Below are 22,276 nucleotides of genomic sequence, written 5' to 3' on the forward strand. Positions count from 1 at the left end.
ACACCAATATGAGTCCTAGAGGGGAGGGCTTAATCGGACATGTTCGCACTTTTACCCGATGGAAAGGGCCATCGATGCTGCATCACTTCTCTCCGGCGGGGGGACTTGATTTGCCAGGGGGGGCTCGGGTGCCGGAGCCCCCCGTACTACACGCCCCTGCACTCAGGTCGGGGCGCCCCAGAATGGCCTACTTCCCTGAATAGACGGCCACACTCCCCGACTCCTAGTGTGCAGTCACTGGCTGAATGCAGCGCAGTTGCTGAACGGTGTTGCAGGTATTTCATGATAAGGGAACAACTGCGTTTGTCCTGCCTCTGTACTTAAATACCCACTTTCAAAAATCATAGAAATCCAGTTATATCAGAAGGCCGCCACATAACGCCACTTTCTACATTAACGCCTCTTTCTACATTAACCATTTTCATTATCGATAGGCTGTATTTCAGATGCAAGGCAGATGGGCATATGTAGTAATAAACTGCTGAACATTTACTTTTAATGTCAACTGTAAAAATGCTTTAAAAAGCCTGATTCATACTGAACAAAGGCAGAGAGGAGAGAGGGGCAGTCCTTGTGTCTGATCAAATCCTACATGGATACTAGTGGACATTGAAAGAGTAAAAAGGACTGGTTCCCAACGATGCCTGCTGGTATCCACACAGTGCACCAGATGAAATGTTGAAGAGGGTGTACTTTACTCTCTATTTTTTAAACTTGGGAGTACATTATTTTTTTAGGGAGTAAAAATGTAAGTCCAGTTCCAAATGGGAGTATTTTATTTCTTCAAAGCGAGTAAAATATCCTTTTACTATATAACACGAATGTTCTTGTAATAATTATTCCTTCGCACCGAGCTGTTCAGGCACATTAAAATATACATGTTTATTTCCAATCAGGCAGTCATAATACTACTTTCTTCCTGCACTACTGCTCCAAACATATCCATGGAGCTGTGTGGGTGAAATAAAGGGTAGAACGTCCTACGTGTTTGTTTCCTATTTTTTCTGGAGTGATTCTACTCCCTATTTTATTTTTTGGGACTATTTGCCTTTTTTTAGGGAGTGAAAGTGGCTGATACACCCCTGATCCATAGGGCTGTATCCACCCAACTTCCTTCATTGTGAACATGCCCTTGGATAGAGTGTGATACGCGTCATAGGCACTTTCATGTTTTGCCTTTTCTAATTATTTTTGTATTCACGACATGGAAGGCCTGGATTTTTTGAGTGCCACCGCACGGTACTGCACTGTGGAGATTTTGGAAATATTGGTTAGCGTTTTGTTGTGCAATGTAGGTCAGCACTCGTTATACAGAGCAGAGTGCAGAACCCCACAAAAAAAGACAGTGGATGATACCTTTGTTGAGCTAACAAAGTCATTTATTTACAAGCTTTTGTAATCTTCAAATTATTTCCTGAGGTAAAGTTAGAATGAAGCTCTTAGAGTAGCAGGAAAGCTACTGGTAGGTCGACTCAAAATTGCCATTCAAATACATAAAAGTCAACGAAAGCACCATTCACAGACTCATATCAAGTATGCCACCGACTAAGAAGGTTCATTATTTCAAAAATATCATGTTAACTTAGAACCATCTTCCATCACAGTGACATCCTGAAGACCTTCGAGGCAATCGTGGCAAACATCCAAACCTCACCCTAACTACCTGCTAATGGCAAGCCCATTGGTCATCCTTCATTCTTTTTATCCAAACAAAGGGAGACCAGCGCACAGGAATCATTCAAAGTGCCTACACTTCAAACAAAAGAATGCCATAAGGACCGCATCTTTGCACAGGCTCCAGATATAAAAATAAAAGTCCTTACACATCTCGCAGACAATTGAAATGGGGCAGAAGGCCTCCAAACAGGCTGCAATTATCCCTTCCTCAAGAAGCCAACAGCTGCCACGAAAGAGTCCACTAACTACTGGCGCATTTCAATCCTCCCTTACAGAAAAACAATTCTGAAAGAAAAGGTTGAATAGCAATTCCATGTGTATGTGGAAACACACCATATGCTTCCATTCACTCAGCTGCTTTTAGTCCTAAAAGAGGAACAGAATCATCCCTAAGCCTGCGTACGCCACAGGTCCACAGAAGACGCAGAATACCAGACCACCACATAACGCGTGTTTGACCCGCCTCCTGCTTAAAAGCAGAGGACTAGACCTTCTGTGGCAAAACCTGTGTAGGCCAAGTGCATGGTGTTGTGCACCGCAGGTGTTAGGTGCTGTTGGTTTGACGATTACCATCTACCATCGCATCCAGGAAACTGAAGTACAACTTCATCGATCTTCGTCAAACTGCATCGCCGTTCCGCCTGTACTGGCCAATGGCCAGTCTGATCTCTCTGGTATACACTTACATCTGCATGCACCTGTACTTTGACTCTCCCCAAGACTCGCTTTGTGATCCTACTCCCTCTTCCACCGGACCCTGCCCAGAGAGCGACGTTGCTTCACCCGTTTCATGCATCGTGGGTCATGCTCATTCCTTAACACTATTATCGCGCACCCCTGACATAGCCCCTGGCCTAACCGGGTGCTGCTTTACCGGCATGTGCCTTGAGACTTTTTACCTTTTTTGTGCTCCTGTTGCTGACTTATCCATTGAAAATGTGTGTCCGTAATATACCTTCATCTTGCTGCGACTGCGTAACCTGCTTTCGTAACTCTGTATCTTTCCGTATTCTTGTAAGCTGCGTATCTGTTGAATTTGTGATGAAATCGAAATTAGCATCTTGCTGAGACTGCGCAACCGTTCTCGCAACACTATATTTTCCGTTAATCTTATACACAGCATATCTGTTGACAATGCGTGATCGTATCCCAAATTACCATCTTGCCGTGACTACACAACCCGCTCTCGCAATACTGTATTTCCGTAATCCTGTACACTACGTATATGTTGTTAATATGTGATCGTAGTTTACCATGATTGCCTAATTCGCTCTCGCATCACTGTACCTTTCCAACCTACAACAGTGTGCATACATTGACATCTGATGTTCTTGTTCCTGCATATTGATGTAGCCACCCCGCACCATTGGCAAGGCTTTTTCATTGTTGCATTCCACAGACGGTACCTGCACTCTTGATGTTGCTCCCTGCACCACAGGGTGAGGCTTTCCCAAATTGTGCACCAATTCCTATGACATTCCTCACGCTAAGCTTTGCGTGGGAATCTGTTTACTTGAACTTATGTATCCTTCTCGTCCCCCCTTTTTCTGTTACTGCACTTGCACGCTCCAAATTGGCGCAAGGCTTAGTAAGAACATTACTGTTTGTCCTCTGCCCTGTTCTTCCTCCTTCACTTCCCCGCCTTTTTTCTGTTACTGCACTTGCACGGTGCAAATTGTTGCAAGACCTACTAAGAACTTTATTGTTAGTCCTCCTCCCTGTTCATGCCCTTCCACTCTCTGCCACCCCCCCTGCATTATTGTATGGCACTTGCACGTTCTGAATGTTTTCAAGACCTAGTAAGAAGGTTATTGTTTTTTCTCCCATGTACCCTCTCTCCTTTGTCTTGATATGCTTTGAAACACCACGTGATGTATGGCCGCATTATAAATGACCAATACTGAATGCCTGATCCAATCATTAGACCAGGGGACTGGAGCAGTACCAATCCTTTGCAACTCATTCACCGCCTATGACACAGCAGATGACGGCCTCATGCTGAATGATCGAAAGCCAGGGTCTCCAACCATTAGATAGCGAGCCACTGGTCCGGGGCTTCCCAGTAGCTCCTTGCATCAGTTACCAACAAGAGGCGTAGCCAGGAGTGTCTCACATGTGGGGCCTGAAGCTAATGTAGTTGGGCCCACCACAGTGACATTAACATCTGTTAATGCCCACACAGCACTGCTGAGTGGGCATTTAAAGATTGTTGTTGGGCCTTGCTCCTCAGCCCTACTCTGTCTACGCCTGAAGTCCCTGTGCCTCTTCCCCTTGCATCTCCCTGCCCTCTTCCTGCAAAGCAGTCAAAGGATATGTTCACAGTGAGAGGAGCTGCTGCAACTGGGCTCATGGCAGTGTCCTGAAGTGGGAGAATGGAAGACCAGGCTCCCGTCCTTCGCCTCTCGCGCTTGGCCTAGAGGGTCACGACCCAAACACCCGCCACGAGAAGAGTTTGTCCATTTGCCAGACGACCAGATACCCTGGTACAGGAACATACGGATGTGTCCATCTGCCTGCCCAGCAGCCCGCACTGGCCATGCCGACACCTGCGGCACGGATCAACTAGACTAAAATCTACACGTCGTTAGAGATGCCATGACGACCTAGACAACGGGAAGCACATCTGTACAAATGTACACACTGGACATTCCCACACCAACCTACACGAAGAATATACTCAGTGCTATGACGTAGGCGACAGGCATATTCACGGACGTGCATCTTTATTATTTTTACATAGGCTTTCAGAATGCAGAAACGCAAGACGCGTCATGAACTCTTCTACTAGCTTGCTCACGCTTCTCTTGAAACCAGTTACCGCCATGAGAAGTATAATGAAGACAATACTGGTCATGAAATTATATGCTCCTATAACCTAAAGCACCTGTGCACCAAACTGACAACTTATGCACCAGGCCCAAGGAGGCCTCAAACAAGAGCTCCCGTGGACATTAACAAGGCAAGAGTCAGTTGCTGATCCTGCAGAATGAGCTCGGCGAAGCAACCAGCCAAGGTCGCAATGTTGCAAACCTACGTTCCAAGAGCAAATCATCAAAGGCACGATGTTGCAACCTCGTACTCCGCGCACCAACGTTAAAGTCACCCCGACAAATTAAACCAGACGCGCAGTAGAAAAACAATATTAATTGTGCAGAATTCTGCCTCTTTCACGGTCCCTCCCCACGTGACCAAGCCGAACCTGACGAGATGCCAAACCCAGGAGAACAGAGGCGTCTGGATCCCTCGCTACGAGACACTGGCAGATACACTTGAAAGGCTCAATGGACATCTGCAACAGTGGGAGCGGTCCCCCGTCCAGCTATGAATAAGTCCTCACATTGTCTGCATGTACCCATAGTGAAACATTGTTACAACTTACAGGTACACCGAGAGCTGGGAACGACGGTGGTCCCAGGCTGGGAAGCTCACGGGCGCACCAATCAGAACATGGGGCTCTTATCACTGACGCCAGCAAATTTAGCCAATCCTCAGGAGTCTTCATGTAACAATTCTCATGTATCTAATTGTAGGGACAACCCAGATATACCACCTGACTACACCTTGTCCACTAATATCATTTTCTATATGTGTGCTATACTAACCCTACCACTCGAACACCCAATTAAGAGTGGCGATAGGTTTTTTGTTAACTTTCTGAAGTGACGCAAGTAGCGCGTCATAATACCGTAAAAAGGGCCTGCGAGCCCCACGATTGTGTGTGTGTCAGGACGAACGCGTACGCTCCTTGACCCATCCCTGCCGTTTTGTCTAATAAACAGCAGAGTCACCTTGCTCCTTGTGTGCGTCTCATACTCTATCTCATCTCATCTGGGATATACACGGGAGGAGTTGGGGCCTCCCTGCCTGGAGGTCCGCGGACGGCCCGGCCGACGTAGGCAGAATTTCCCCCCGACAAGTTGGAGGCACTGCTGAGATCTGTTTAAGATCGACTTTTTATTTTTACTTTTTCCAGGCACTCCCATTGCGAGGAGGCCCGGCGGCGCGGCCCCCTCTGCCGTTGCCCCCTTCTGAGGACTACAGGACCATCGCGGAGCTGCGAGAAGACCGGACAGCGCAATCCGGATATTGGCCCTCGGGAGCCGGTTGAGAAGTATCCCGCCCGCGGTTGGCGAGTGTCCAGACGTGGTCCAGACGAGGGGAGGTGGCGAGCCGCTTGGAGGGGTGCACGCAGTCGAGCGGCCCTGCATCGAGAGAACTTGGTGAGCATGACACGCACAACGAGCAATGCGAAATTGTGAGGGAGGGCGAGGAAGTAAATAAGGGAGGAGGGAGGTATTGTACAGATGCGCGGCGAAGGTTTAACAACTGAGTGTTGCTAATGGAATGAATAGGTGACGAGACAAGTGCGAGAGCAGTCGGCTACGTCACGCAAAAGAGGGGGGCGGAGCACGAAAACATCACGTGTGGCCGCTCGTAGACACTGATTGGCCTAAATCGCGACTAACGTGTAGGGGTGGGTGTGTGTGGTTTCCTACGATTTGACATTTATTGATCAATGAGTAGATGAGGTTCCCTATTGTTCGAGCAAGAAACTCGATAGGTAGATGACGAGGTTCCCTATTGTTCGAGCAAGAAACTCGATAGGTAGATGACGTTTCCCTGTAGGCGGTAGCTAGTTACATAGTTGCCCAATACGGAAGATAATTGGCTGGTTAAGCCCTCCTGTTGAGGGACGTATCACACGCGAGGCGACGCAGCGTGCGCAGTCCGATTATATTATTGATGAGATTACCTTGTTCCAGGAGAGACAGGAAGACAGCTGTAGGGTTAGCGGGGTAGATTGCAAGTGTATTTTGAACTTAAAGAACATAATAAGAATGTACCAGTAGCTCGAAGAAATCGGTGACGTCACCAGTAGGGATTTAATAGGATATCGCGAGCACAAGGAACTTTGGGTTTGAGAGTGGTGGGGAAGAGAAACATGATAAAGGAGCGGATACGGAGATAAACGATAAACGAGTGGATCGAAAGAGGAGAAGGGGAAAGGGGCGTGGCTGCGCACGGAGAACGCCGGCCACGGCAAGTGTAAAAGAGGGAGGAGAACGGGGAAACAGGACGACTGTATAAGATCGTCGTAAGGGGTACGCAGCCGCGGGGGGCTGCGTGCGCTTCGGCCGCAGGGGGCCGTAGGGGAAGGAATATAATATAACATCATACATATATACATATATATTTGTTTTTATTATTATTTTTTTTATTATTATTGCATAAGTTGTCAAAGGATTGTCGTAAGTCCCCACACTTGCGGGGCAAGGTAAGCTATACAAGGTTGTATATTGTAAACTGCTAGTAAAGGGAAGGGTAACAAGGGGAGTGCCACTATGTCATACGGGAGAGGGTCGGGAGGGTGGGGGAACACCCTCACTACCCCACTACAACACATATGCACCACACTGCCACCACATAGGGAGAAATTAATTAAGTACAGCATAGAGTGGACCCAGGGGACGGACAACAAAATGTTAACACCATGGCCGCCTAATGGTAGTTTCGATCCATATGCCCAACATTCACTGCTAAACCATCTGCACAATACATACAAGGGGAAGAAGTTGGCAAACCATGTGGAGGTGTTTAACTTATGGAGGATGTTCCAGGGGTCCCGACCAGGACCAAATGGAATGTTCACTATGGGGGAAACACCGGAAGAAAAGGAGATTAAGAAAGAAGGAACGGATGGGGAAAAGGGGTGTGAAAGGACAAAGAATACGGGGAATGAAGGAGAGGGAGGAGAAAAGATTGATAAATTAGACAACATAAAAAAGGAACCGAGCAACGAGATACCCATAACACCGGGAGTGAAAACAGGGGGAGATGGGTTGTACCCTTTAAGAGAATTAGGAGAAATAGAAGGACAGTTAAGGGCGGCTGAAGGATACTCGAACCCGGCATACAGCCCTCCACCATATGTGGCTCATAGGAAGATGACAGTGGGGGAGGGGAGGATTGGAGAAGAGCAGATTGTAGAGATAGGACATGATGAGTGGGTAGCTGCACAGATATTATTAAAATTACGGGGCTCACTAACGGGAGAAGAGAGGGAGGCAGTAAAGAGAACAGACGAGGATAGTACAAGGGAGAGTGAGATGAAGGGGGAGGAGCTATTACGACAAAGAGAAGAGATTTTGGAGGAAAAATTGGCAAAGCTAAGGGATGAGCAGAATGAATTAATAAAACAGCTTGAGAAGGAGGAAAAAGAGAGAGTGAGGAAAAGGAAAGAGGGTAAAGACGAATTGGACAAATTAAGGGAACGAAATGAGGAGCAAAGGATAGAAGCTGAAAGGGTAAAAGCAGCAGCAGACAGGGTGTCAAGAGTAGTGTTGAGAGAAAAAAAGAAGGAAGAAGAAGATAAAGAAAGGGAAATGGAAATATGGAGGAGGAGGGTAGTATCAGAGGCAGCTAAGAAATATGAAGAGGGGAAAGCACTAGAAAGAGAAAGGGTGAAATGGGAAAGGAAGAAAGAGGATGAAAGAATATTGGAACAGATGAGCAACGAAGTAATGGAGGAACTAAAAAGGAAAAGAGAGGAAAATAGTAGGGAGATGGAGGAGAGGAGTGAAGGGGAAAGAGAAGGGAGTAATAGGGAGAGTGAAAAATGGGGGGATGTATATAGAAGTAGAGAAGTAGCAACAACATCGGGGGGGAGCAGTTGGTAACAAAGGAAGAGGAGAAATGGAGCTAATAGACTTAGAAACAGTAACAGTAAAAGGGAAAAAGGCAGAGTGGGGGATACCATTTATGACTGATTTTTGCAGTGAGGAGGAAGAAGGAGTAGAGAGGGGAGGAAGAAAGAGTGAAAGGGAAAGCTTAGATAAGCTGTACCTCACTAGAACAAACATAGACTCGCCATGGATCAGTAAGAGAAGGGAGGAGCTAGAACGAAGTGAGGAGAGGGTGCACCAACTAGTGGAAAAACAAACCCATGAAGCCACACTATCGCCATCTCCATCACGCCCTCCCCCATCGCACCCTACATGCTCAACCGCCACACGCTCGCTGCGCACAATAAAGCTTGCGCCCTTCATGGACAAATTGACTCCCTATGCATGTCGGCTTAGAGACCTCCCTAGCCGCAGGCAAGACAGACAAATAAACATACCCATATTAAACACAGGAAATGACGAAAAAAGGGGAAAGGAAGAAGAGGGAGGTAGGAGCAGGGGTAGTAAGGAAGAATTTGAAGTGGTAAAGGAAACGGGGGAAGAGGAGGGGTGTGAGGACTCAATATTATGGAGCGTAAAGGGTGACACAAGACACAACTTAATGCCACTGTTGGAGAGAGGAGGGGTTAGACCGCAGTATGTACCTTGGAAGCATACGGATAAAGAAAATATAAAATGTAGGCTCCCATCACTAAGTGGAGGTGCGGGTAAGTGGATATATGAAATGGAAAAACACACCGCAGGACAGAAACTAGCAGTAGGAGATGTGAAGGGCCTGTTAATATCAATATTAGGGGATAGAGCGGACGACATCTGGAAGAGAGCGGGATTCCATGGGGTAACAATAACGAACACATCGCATGATGGGGCGCCATTTGCAAACTGCAGACATGCGCTATGGCAGGCACTGAGAGTACAGTACCCAGACACATCAGACATAGGAGCAATTACTTCCCGTAAGATGCGTGAGAATGAGGATCCTGTTGATTATATCCAGGATATTCAAGAGAAGTGGCGCATGGAAACTAGAGAACAATGGGATAAAACACCAGCCATATTTTATCATATACTAGTACAAGGGCTCCCAGAAGGAGTTCAGAAACAACTAAAGAAAGTAGTGGGAATGGAAGCAAAACCGTGGCCAGAAATACAGCTGACTATAGTACATCACTGCAGGATATGGCAAGGAAAAATGAAACAAAAGGAAGAGGACAGGAAAACAGAAGAGGCCAAACTAGTACAGAAAAAACTTACTAAATACACAATGGAAGGGGCACTAATAACTACGCCCACACCAATGGCCCAAAGCCCCACACAAGTAGTGGCTGCACAAGATCCAGCTCAAATAGCACCCCCACAAAGTATAATACAGCAAGTGCCGCCACTGCAATTACACGCACCAAACGTGGGAGGAGGGTACCCAATGCAAGGAGCTGGGTATTATAGTTATAACAGAGGGAGAGGAGGATTTATGAGAGGGAGAGGATACGGATATAATACCCAACAGCAGGTGGGGGGACGAAATTCCTACCCCACAGGGCAACCGGTATACCAGGACAACACAGGGAGCTTCCCATGGCAGAGCAGGGAACCACCCGTGTGTTGGAGTTGTGGATTATTAGGACACATGTCACGTACGTGTAGGGTCAGGCCAGGAACACCAGCATGGAATGAACAGGCACAACCTAGGCCATCACAAGAACAGCAGGGCATACAACAACAACAAATAACGCAACAACAGCCACAAACATATTCACTGCCACAACAACAAGTAGCGCTAACACAACAACCCCAAACTGAACAAACGCAATTGGGTAGGGTGACGGTCTTGGGACACAACCCTTACACAGGGAATGGCCAATCATTGTACCCCCAATAGGACAGCCCACAGACGGCCTTGGTGTGTCCCATCCCGTCAGTAACACCTAATAGTGCGGAGGAGCCACGCATAGAGGTAACGATAGGTGACAAAAAGTTATCATTCCTTGTTGACACCGGGGCAACCCGGTCTTGCATAAGGGAAGGTAAATTTAAGATGTCAGGCGAAGCCATGAACACCCAAGGATTTTCTGGGGCTAAAGGGTTGGTTCCTTTTACTGATAACGTTCCTTTATCTATCGGAGATTATGATCTGTCAGTTCCACTTTTGTATTATAGTGCCTCACCAGTAAATATACTGGGGAGGGACATAATGAATAGGTTAAATATGACAATCTCCTTTACAGAGGATGGTATAATTTGCTCTACTCCAGGGATTAACATGCTAGCAGCACGACAGATTATGCAAGCATACTGCGGACAGACAGCGATTAGGGCGGAACCAGTAGATGGCGAGCTATTCCAGTATGGAACAGACATGGCATTTGCATGGATGCCAGGGATAGAAGGGAAAATATGGAGGAGGCCAGCAGCTTATCTGTTCCGACCAGAAACACCTGTTAATGAACAAGAAGGAAAGGTGTTTGTAATGGACATTGAGAGCATTATTGCAACAGCTGAGTATATTGCTGTGCACGCCCAAGACAAAGAAGGAAGAGCATGGAGGGCAGTGATAGCACTAGCAGAAGGATGTAGGTTGACCCAGGTGTCAGATGAGGAGCTGTTCTCAGAAGAAAAGGAGGAGGGGGAAATGGTGTTCATGATGAGTGTAGAAATATGGCTAAGAGTGGCTCACAAACAAATAGCACAGAAAATTGCGATGGCACTTGAGGCACCTGCATGCACCCCAGTCCCTTTCTTTAAGGAGGATATGTCAAAGGTGCCCAAATCATTATGGACCATTAGCCCTTATGACGTAGGATGCATAAAAAGCATAGGGGGTGTACGGATAAAATTGAAAAAAGGTGCCATACTACCAAGAGTAAAGCAGTACCCACTGTCAAAAGAGGCAGATGAGGGCATATATGAAACTATAACGGCCCTTATAAACAATGGCATATTGGTCCCCTCAGAATCACCATGTAACACGGCTGTGTACCCAGTGCGCAAGGCTAAAGGAGGGTCTTGGTGCTTCATACAGGACCTCAGGCCCTTGAACAACATAGTAGAAGCAGAATATCCAGTAACAGCAAACCCGGCCACAATATTGTGTGGCATCCCAGCAGAAGCATCACGATTTACAGTAATAGACCTTAAAAATGCATTTTTCTCAATACCATTACACCCCGACTCACAAGATTTGACAAGTTTCACTTACCGAAATACAAAATGGAAACATACCAGGTTACCACAGGGGTATTGTGAATCACCCTCAATTTTCAATAGAGTAATACAGATGGATTTGGGTAACGTTGAGGTGGAAAGCACAGTGTTACAGTATGTGGATGACATAATAATTTGCAGTATAAATGAAAGTAAATGTAGAGAGGACTCCTTAAAAATGTTGACTATATTGGCTGAAAAGGGGTACAAGGTAGACATGGAAAAAATACAATACTGTCAGGAACAGGTACTTTACATTGGCCAACTGATATCCCAACATGGAAGAAAGATTGCACCACAAAGAGCACAGGCCATCTCAAGCACTCCCATGCCACAGACTGTGAGAGAACTGCAGCAATTTCTGGGGCTGTGCAACTACTGTAGAGCATGGGTATTTGATTACAGTTCATACATAGGACCCCTGCTTGAGGGTTTGAAGGAAGCAAATAAAGGGGAGAAAAAGTTGGGGTGGACTATGGAAATGAGGGAGGCATTTGACGAATTGAAGGACGCGATATCAACAGCTCCAGTACTGGCATCCCCAGACTATGAGCGACGCTTTTTTATATTTTCACATTGCGACTCAGCAGTAATGAAAGCAGTATTGGCCCAAAAAACAAGCATGGGTTATAAACCAGTAGCATTTTACAGCGGTCACTTAGACCCCGTGATGTTAGGCCACTTCCCTTGCGAACAAGGTCTCGCTGCAGCTGCTTTTGCAGTAGAAAAAGCATCAGCGATAACCATGGGGTGTCCAACTACACTGTTTGTGGAACATGCACTATTTGCAATATTGAATAAACCCAAGTCCACACTAACGACACAAAGGGCATCAGGTTATGAGATCATTTTGTCTAGGGCTGAACTAGCGATTGTTAGATGTAGCACTGTTAACCCTGCAAGGTTCCTAGCAGAAATAATTGAGGAGGGAGATTACGCCCACGACTGCACCAAACTAAATGAAATATATTCATGTACTAGAAAAGTTGAAGAAAATGCACTAGAGGGAGGTGAGCTTTTGTTTATTGATGGGTCATCAACTATTGATCAAGGAGATGGGATACGGAGGACTGGGGCAGCAGTGGTAAAAATGATGGAGGCGCCGGTGTGTGTGGCTATGAAGTGTGTACAGTTACCACAGCATTACTCTGCTCAAGCCGCAGAACTAGTTGCACTAATATTAGCATTAAAGGAAAGTTTTAACAAATGTGTAACAATATATTCCGACAGTGCATATGTTACATCCACTGTCCACTCAGGGCTATCAAAATGGAGAAGAAGAGGGTTTAGGAGAGCTGATGGCACTCCAGTGCAACATGCCCTCTTGTTGGCTGAATTAATTGAAGTAATAAACGACCCCCAAGAGCTAGCCCTAGTAAAATGCACCGCACACACCAATGGTGAAGACCACGTCTCAAAAGGGAATGCAGCAGCAGACGCACATGCGAAATATGCTGCATACTTTGGTGAGATATGGAACCCCACAGACTCACAGAGAGGGAGAGGGAGGGGAATGGCTAGGGAGATGTTAATAAGAGAAGGGTACACCCATCTCCCAGCCACACAGATTATGGAATTACAAGCGGCTGCACCAATGGCCGAAAAGGAAATATGGGTAAAAAGAGGATGTACAATGTCACCAACCGACGCACTATGGCGCCAGGGTGGTACTGGGAAAGTTGTAATACCGTTGGCACTTTTAAATACCGCCCTGAGCCAATTACATCACCCAGCCCATACAGGCAAGGAAATAATTGCAGCACGAATTAGAGAAGATTGGTTCTGTCCCGAGTTAAATTCTCATGTGTCAAATCTTATCAGCAATTGTCTCACATGTCAACAGTTTACGGCCGGTCATACCCTAAAAGTGATAAGAGGTACCATACCCCGGCCAGAAGGACCTTTTCGGCACCTTCACATTGACTATGTTGATATGATCAACATATGTCAAGGTAATAGGTATATGATTGTAGTAGTATGCCCATTTTCTAGGTGGATTGAAGCAGGGCCCTGTTCACACCCAGATGCATTTAGAGCAGCCAAATTCCTAGTAAGGGAGGTCTTCCCCAGGTGGGGAGTGTGCGAGGTGTTAAGATCAGACAATGGCCCGCATTTCGCAAACGAAATGTTCCAACATATCACAGCCCTGCTGAGCATAAAGCACAAATTTGCATGTGCATATCACCCACAGGCTAACGGTGTATGTGAACGCCTGAATGGCTTATTGAAGGAGGCAGTTGCAAAGATACAACAAACAACAAAGAAAAGTTGGTTGTATTGCCTTCCGTTAGCCCTATTCGAATTAAGGAACAGGCCAGGGTCCGACCACCACCTCACCCCACACGAGGTGGTTACTGGACGTCAAATGCGCCTTCCCCTAACGCCAACGTCAAGGGCATTCACTGACCACGAAAGTTCAGCGAGTGTACTAGGTGATGAAATGTATCAATATGTGTCGTCTTTGATTACTAGTGTTGTGTTTGTGTCTCAACAGCTCGAGCGCACGCGGGGCGGGTCCACCAGAAATCAAGAAGAAGGCGCCAGTACAGAATTAGAAAAAGAGAACTTGTGCAAACTTGCCAAAGGTGACCACGTGCTACTTCGCAATTTCAATAGGAAGTGGAACGACAAAAGGTTCACCGGCCCACATCTGGTAGAAGACGTATCACCAAGAGCAGTAAAACTAAAGGACAAGCGTGCCTGGAACCACCTACATGATGTAAAGATATATAAACTGCAGACCCGCCCCAGCGCCAACGACAGGTCCATTGGAAGAACAGCAACAACATCCCCGACGGCGGAAGGAAGTTCTACCACAGACAACGACCCAATTCACTACCCAGCTACCCCAGAGACAACAACTGACGAAGAAAGGGGTGATCCCTACACTGCCCACCCCATGGTCACACGTTCAAAGAGTAAAAATACTTCAGCCATCTGAGCGCAAAAAACCCCCCCCCGCCCATTGACTCCCAAGGACAGTTGTAACTTAAACTGAAAGCCACTGGCCGCACAAATACACATGTAAACACGTGAATGTTCTCTTTTTCTCTCGCACATACAGGAACTGCGTATTATTGTATAATTGCAATTTAAACTGAATGTTCTCTCGCACAAATACACATGTAAACACGTGAATGTTCTCTTTTTCTCTCGCACATACAGGAACTGCGTATTATTGTATTGTTAAGTAGAGAGCTAATTAACAAGTCCACTGTCCAGGCGTAGATGGTACTCCCAGACGATAATTACCCAGAAGAATTGTCACACCAATTTGTATACGAAATAAAAAGGCCAACATACCTAAAAAGAAGAAGGGTACGTGTCTACTACACAGCCTTCCTCCTGGCCATAGAATATTACATGCCCCACCTCCGCCCATACTTGCCGGTCCTAAGAGACCGATCACTTAGAGTAGCGTGGGAGCAGCTCTTCGCCTGGGCACTGAATGACTATTTGATAGGGAGAGCTTAAATAAAACAAAACTAACATCTAAAAACGAGCATTTCTGAGAATTTTTAGGCGGGCAACTTTAACGTCGCAAGAATACGCTGCCAGGACTGCAGCAAGGTAAGAGCAAAATGCCGGTGAAATTAGCAGTTGTAATAAAAATAATAGGGATTTTGATGATCACCGGATTTTTGGCTGCCTCTGTCTGGCAGTACAGCTGTGCTATCAATTTTATTGCTGCACCCAAACCTAATATACCCCCGTTCCTTGCTGCAACAGGTGTTACGTCAGGTGGTAGTAGTAACATTGCACCCAAGCAAAATAGAGTTAAACGCAGCACATACTCAGACAATAAAGGTATTGATAATTATGTACAAGATTCAGCACACGTCACAAACAACATATGGTACCAACACATGACCCGCATTGGTAAGCAGACAACTGAGGATAGCTGCTACGTCTGCTCATTAATACCATACGCCATGAGTGCTTCACGAACATTTGTTGCCACAGAAATAAATGAGAAGATAGCGCAGTGCATAATATACTTGGCACTGTTCCAGACGAAAGGAAGATTCCAAGGAACTGTAGTGCACATGACATGGAAAACACGAGACTCATACCCATATGAAAACAACTTCCTCAAGACCTACTTGAGTTATCACAAGACCAGTTTACATGCTGAAGCATTCAAATATATAACAAGTGGCCCTGCAAAAGGAGAAACACAGAAAGTAACACTGCAGTATTTACCATGTGATTGGTACGCCACTGAAGTTCCGGGTAAACAAGGATGCTGGGAGAGGCCGCTACTGACGATAACAGGAAAGGTGTATCTGGACAACAGCTGGGAGATAGGAGTGATTGGCAGCAACATGGTAACAAAAGAAACTATCTCAACCATCGAGACACACAATCACCGATGTTGGACGACGTGGATCAAGTATGTACCAATGCTCACGTGGGTAGAAGAAGATGAAGACCCAATAACGATACTACCGTTGACTGCGCCCAAGGTATGCTACCAGCATAAAGGAGAGGTGGACGTAGGATATAACACCAATTGTGCAAGTGTGACGGAGTTACCTGAGGGGGGAGCGGGAACAGCAGTAATAATGGACCATTATTGGGCCTGTGGAGAAAAGGCATACCATACGCTGCCTCCCCTGTGGAATGGTGTGTGAACAATGGTACACGTCAATGTGCCATCACTAGTGGTACCTAAGAAGCATGTCAATGTGGCGAAATTTCCTAGAATGGATGAAGGGGATAAGAGAAGAAAGAGATCTGCACCACTTCAGGAGGAGCAAGGGAACAGGACCAACAGCAATGACACTGTCCTAAATAGAAGAAAAAGACAAGGAGAGCCGCTGACAGGAAATTACCTGTGGGGAAGGTCGGAAACGGCACTAACATCAATACCGCCAGAACACAGACTATTTAGCAGAGCAGCAATGTTCTTCTCCTCAATAATACACCCGGGACTACAGGCTTACGCAAACGCAAAATGGCTCCAAATAACTAGATGGGAACTAATGATGACCATCAATTCTACAGTAAATGGGTTCAACGCAATAAAAGAGGAGCTGCGAGCTGTAAGGATGGTAGCACTCCAGAACAGATATGTATTGGACCTTCTCACAGCAATGGAAGGAGGAGTTTGTGCAAAGATAGGACAATCATGCTGCACGTTCATACCTGCCAATGATGCTGACAATGGTACACTGACAGAAGCAGTTTCGCAATTGGCCCAGATGCACTCCAAAATGATGGATGAAAGCAACGGTGTGAACAAGGATAAGAGCTGGTTTTCACTATTATGGTCATGGATGCCATCTTGGCTGTCAGATGGACTGAAAATAATAGTGGGCTGTACTATATTGGCTGGAGCTACCCTGATCATAATTAGATTTTGGAAGGCACGGAAGGCACGCACTACTGACGAGTTGCTGGAAATGGTGGGAATGCACCCCTTGATGCCAGCAGATGACGGCCAGCATACAGGTGTAATAATACAGGAGAGGGAGAAGCTGCGCACCCAAATAATCACCAACCATCTAGACCCACCATCAGTGAAGATCGAGAACCCAAGAAACCCCAGGAGCTACATAGGAAGATGGGTATACTGTACTCCTGGAGGTACCTGTGAATATATGTATTGGTCCTTTGAAGATCATGTAAACCACTATGGACATCTCGGAGGAATAACTAAGATATGGCGAGTAAGAGGAGATAACGAGAAGGATATGTTTGTGGTCGACAAGTCGACCAGAGGGGGGACTGAAGTGGGAGAATGGAAGACCAGGCTCCCGTCCTTCGCCTCTCGCGCTTGGCCTAGAGGGTCACGACCCAAACCCCCGCCACGAGAAGAGTTTGTCCATTTGCCAGACGACCAGATACCCTGGTACAGGAACATACGGATGTGTCCATCTGCCTGCCCAGCAGCCCGCACTGGCCATGCCGACACCTGCGGCACGGATCAACTAGACTAAAATCTACACGTCGTTAGAGATGCCATGACGACCTAGACAACGGGAAGCACATCTGTACAAATGTACACACTGGACATTCCCACACCAACCTACACGAAGAATATACTCAGTGCTATGACGTAGGCGACAGGCATATTCACGGACGTGCATCTTTATTATTTTTACATAGGCTTTCAGAATGCAGAAACGCAAGACGCGTCATGAAATCTTCTACTAGCTTGCTCACGCTTCTCTTGAAACCAGTTACCGCCATGAGAAGTATAATGAAGACAATACTGGTCATGAAATTATATGCTCCTATAACCTAAAGCACCTGTGCACCAAACGGACAACTTATGCACCAGGCCCAAGGAGGCCTCAAACAAGAGCTCCCGTAGACATTAACAAGGCAAGAGTCAGTTGCTGATCCTGCAGAATGAGCTCGGCGAAGCAACCAGCCAAGGTCGCAATGTTGCAAACCTACGTTCCAAGAGCAAATCATCAAAGGCACGATGTTGCAACCTCGTACTCCGCGCACCAACGTTAAAGTCACCCCGACAAATTAAACCAGACGCGCAGTAGAAAAACAATATTAATTGTGCAGAATTCTGCCTCTTTCACGGTCCCTCCCCACGTGACCAAGCCGAACCTGACGAGATGCCAAACCCAGGAGAACAGAGGCGTCTGGATCCCTCGCTACGAGACACTGGCAGATACACTTGAAAGGCTCAATGGACATCTGCAACAGTGGGAGCGGTCCCCCGTCCAGCTATGAATAAGTCCTCACATTGTCTGCATGTACCCATAGTGAAACATTGTTACAACTTACAGGTACACCGAGAGCTGGGAACGACGGTGGTCCCAGGCTGGGAAGCTCACGGGCGCACCAATCAGAACATGGGGCTCTTATCACTGACGCCAGCAAATTTAGCCAATCCTCAGGAGTCTTCATGTAACAATTCTCATGTATCTAATTGTAGGGACAACCCAGATATACCACCTGACTACACCTTGTCCACTAATATCATTTTCTATATGTGTGCTATACTAACCCTACCACTCGAACACCCAATTAAGAGTGGCGATAGGTTTTTTGTTAACTTTCTGAAGTGACGCAAGTAGCGCGTCATAATACCGTAAAAAGGGCCTGCGAGCCCCACGATTGTGTGTGTGTCAGGACGAACGCGTACGCTCCTTGACCCATCCCTGCCGTTTTGTCTAATAAACAGCAGAGTCACCTTGCTCCTTGTGTGCGTCTCATACTCTATCTCATCTCATCTGGGATATACACGGGAGGAGTTGGGGCCTCCCTGCCTGGAGGTCCGCGGACGGCCCGGCCGACCCCGGCAGAATTTCCCCCCGACAGTCCCAACAAGGGGTTAATTAATTATAACAAAAGTGAATGGAACATGTGTGTTGTGGCCATTGTCAGACAGTGCTGCAAATGATAGGAGATTGGAAAGGGCAGGGGTGCATAAATCTTCATGCCATGTGAACAAAGCTGGGGCTACGATCGTTTCAGTTTCACTGTGTTCAGCATTATTTCAGTGAGCCTTACTTTGCATGCTGGTAATTGTAGGCTTTCAACCAGAATGGGGAAAAAAAAGCTGCTGCTGTAATCATTTTTTACTCAGAGTGTGTAGAAAAAAAGAGAATCCGTGGGAGACCCAGCTTGCAAGGAAACAAGCTGCATCAAGGAGTTATGTGTTGCTGTTTATGATAAAACTGATATTATTTTTATTTGAAGATACTGAATCCTCTATTTTAAGGCAGTGGTACCTCAAGTGTATTAAAGGTTGGGATTGAATTTACCGTGATATGCAGTATCCCACATCTATGTGTGTCCCAAATCAGCAATTCAAGCGCTAATGGCAATTTTAATTTTACAGGTAAGTAAATGTGGAAAAGTACTTGCTGCACTTCATTCTGGCACTTTTCCATTTACATTTATAAAATTAAACAGGAATGCAAAATGCAATATCAATGCCAGAACTCCCAAAACATGATTTGAGAGTTATGTTTCAGCCTATTTTTTACAAAACAAGAGTATGAATGAAGTAATTAGGTGAAAACAGTGAGAAGTGGTTTGTATGTATATATTTTGATATGTATAGTATTAATATAGCTTCAGCCAAGATACTAAGTAACAGAGCACTGTACAAAACAGGGTGCGGAACACAGGGAGAGAACATTGAGGAGATCCATGGGATGGGAGAACAATGAATAGTGTTGATACCCATTGGCTCTATACACAAACCCGGGACGTCTACAGAGATCTGTGGGGAACCTGTGAGCATTTGTTCAAATTCTGGCAGGGACTTTCAACCTTTCAATATAATTTGTTGATATGGGGCAATTTATGAACACTATTTTTGGAAAAAATTGGGCAAAACGCCTTACAATTTACGGGTAATTCACTAACAAATTGAAAATTCCAATAGATACCTTGTCACTAACAGTACGAAGGATAGTCTGACAATGCTACTGTAACACACATGTTCTGCCATTGCAAACAAAAGTTCCCAATAGTAATTTTAAACCAGGTGTCGGAGGCGACCCTGGATTATTTGTGGCGTTGTAGCTTGTCATATGTGCTACAAGCTATGTAGCAAGGTCCTTTCCTCCACGGTTTTCCTCACTGTGGAATGTAGAGATCGCGGTTGGCAGTACAGGAGAGCTTGGTGCCGGCAGGGGGATGAGGGTGCGGGGGAGGGTGGCAGTCATCTGTGGAGCTGAGTTGGTGAATTGTGGGGGGCTGTGGTCCTACGAGCAGGGAGAGGGGTTAGGGGAATGGGAGACACCATGGGCCTCATTACGACCCAGGCGGTAATCTTCCGTCATTACCGCCATGGCGTAATGAGCGTTTACGCCGTGGGCCGATGGCGTAAAGAGCGCCACATTACGACCCATCGCGCACGAGCATTACGCCATGGCGGTAATGCAATTAACGCCATGGCGGAAAAGGCCCCTACCGGCATCGTAAAGCGAGCAAGGTGCACTTCCGCCACCGTAAGTATCGGCCACCGTAATTAGGGGCCACTGTAATTAGCGGCCACCGTAATTTGCGGTGGCTGTAAAAAGCAGAACCGGAAATAGCGTCATCGCGCCGGAACGGGAAACAGCACGTCGGCCATCTTTAAAAACACAATCCATTGCCATCCTACCGAACAACACCAGATCCAACCCTGACACCTGTCCCAACCAATCACCCACCCATCCAACTACCCAAAAATGCATAAAGCTGTTAAGAAGGCATGTGACTGCCAGCGCCAGGAAAGATTCAGCCGGGAGGAACTCTGCATGCTTGCGGAGACCCTGCAAGTCAACGCAGCTGTCGTTTTCTCCCCGGAAATGACCAGGACAGCGATAGGGAAAAAGAAGGCCATCTGGGCCCTGGTGGCCGAGCTCGTCAGCGCGGTGGGGACCGTACCCCGCACCCCACAGCAGTGCAGGAAGCGCTGGGACGACCTTCGCATACGGGTCAGAGCCGTCATCTCTGCGAACTGCAACCTTGCCCTGGGTACCGGTGGAGGGTCGGAATCCCCACTAAAACTCCAACCGTGGGAGGAGATTTGTGCAACCACGATTGGCATGGAAGCCATTGAAGGCGTCGGAGGGATGGAAAGGGGAGCTCCGACATCAGGCGATGAAGGTAGGTGCCTCAAACAAGACATGCCATAGTCACTGCAGTCCATTCATGTGTAGCACAAGTTTGCCCTAGAGTGTAAATGCAACACATTTCCACACTGCCCATAGCCACATGCGAGCACCACCCTATATACACTGCTGGCACCCGCATACCTGCATCCACATTCCACACTAAAAGGAGACAACCTGCATGGCCCTGCCTGAAATCTGCCTCATCTACTGATCAGAATAATGTCTATCATTGTCATTCCAAAGTCCGCAGACCCATCAATAACGCCCTCCCTCCTTTTCTCCACCACAGGCACAGATTCACACCCCGAGGACCAGGACACCCCTGCAACGAAGAGAGCCAAGAAGGCCAATAATACCGTCCCCGCACCCTCAACTTCAGCTGCAGTGAGGCAGACCCCACAACAAGCAGGACCCACTGCAAGCATACCGGACGTCCCACCGGCAAGCACCCCTGTAGTCAGCAGGCCAGCAGCAGCTGCTCCACCTCTACCAACATTGCCTGCCACAGAAGGCACCGGATCAGCGGCCAGCAGCAACATGGGTGAGACAGCTGCAATAGCTGCATGTTCAGACTCAGACATTGAGGAGCACGAAGTCAGAAGCCCCACTGACCTACTACATTCCCCCTGTTTGTCAGACGCCAGCCCCCATGAGGATCACACACAGGGGCACACAGAGGTAGAGGAGTGGCCTTCTACCCCATGCCCAGTCCTCAGTCCACGGGAGGGGAGCAGCCCCTCCATCACACCACCAGCACTGGCCATGGGCCAGCAGGGGCAGCAGTCCCTCGAGGACATCACAGAACGGCAGCAACAACTGTCCACGATGCTGGCTGAGCATGCCGCGGAATGTGTGGGGGCTAGGGCAACCATTGAACAGGCCACGGAGACCCTAAGGGCCGAAGTAGCGCAGAGCACTGCCACCCTGAGGGATGCCATGCAGGCCATGTCCAGGGACATCTGTGCTGAACTTGCCGGCTTGCGTCGTGCGCTCACTGAGCTCACCCACACCCTACAGGACGTGCATGCACGGGGGCAGGCAGGGACATCCTCCACTGCCAGTTCTGCACAGAGCAGCCCCGTCCGACGTTCCGGACGTAACCTGCGCTCCACAGCCAGGGGTGCCCCGGGGGCC

The sequence above is a fragment of the Ambystoma mexicanum genome, chromosome 10 (assembly GCF_040938575.1).
Source record: "Ambystoma mexicanum isolate Mex_15411 chromosome 10, UKY_AmexF1_1, whole genome shotgun sequence".
Classification (NCBI taxonomy): domain Eukaryota; kingdom Metazoa; phylum Chordata; class Amphibia; order Caudata; family Ambystomatidae; genus Ambystoma; species Ambystoma mexicanum.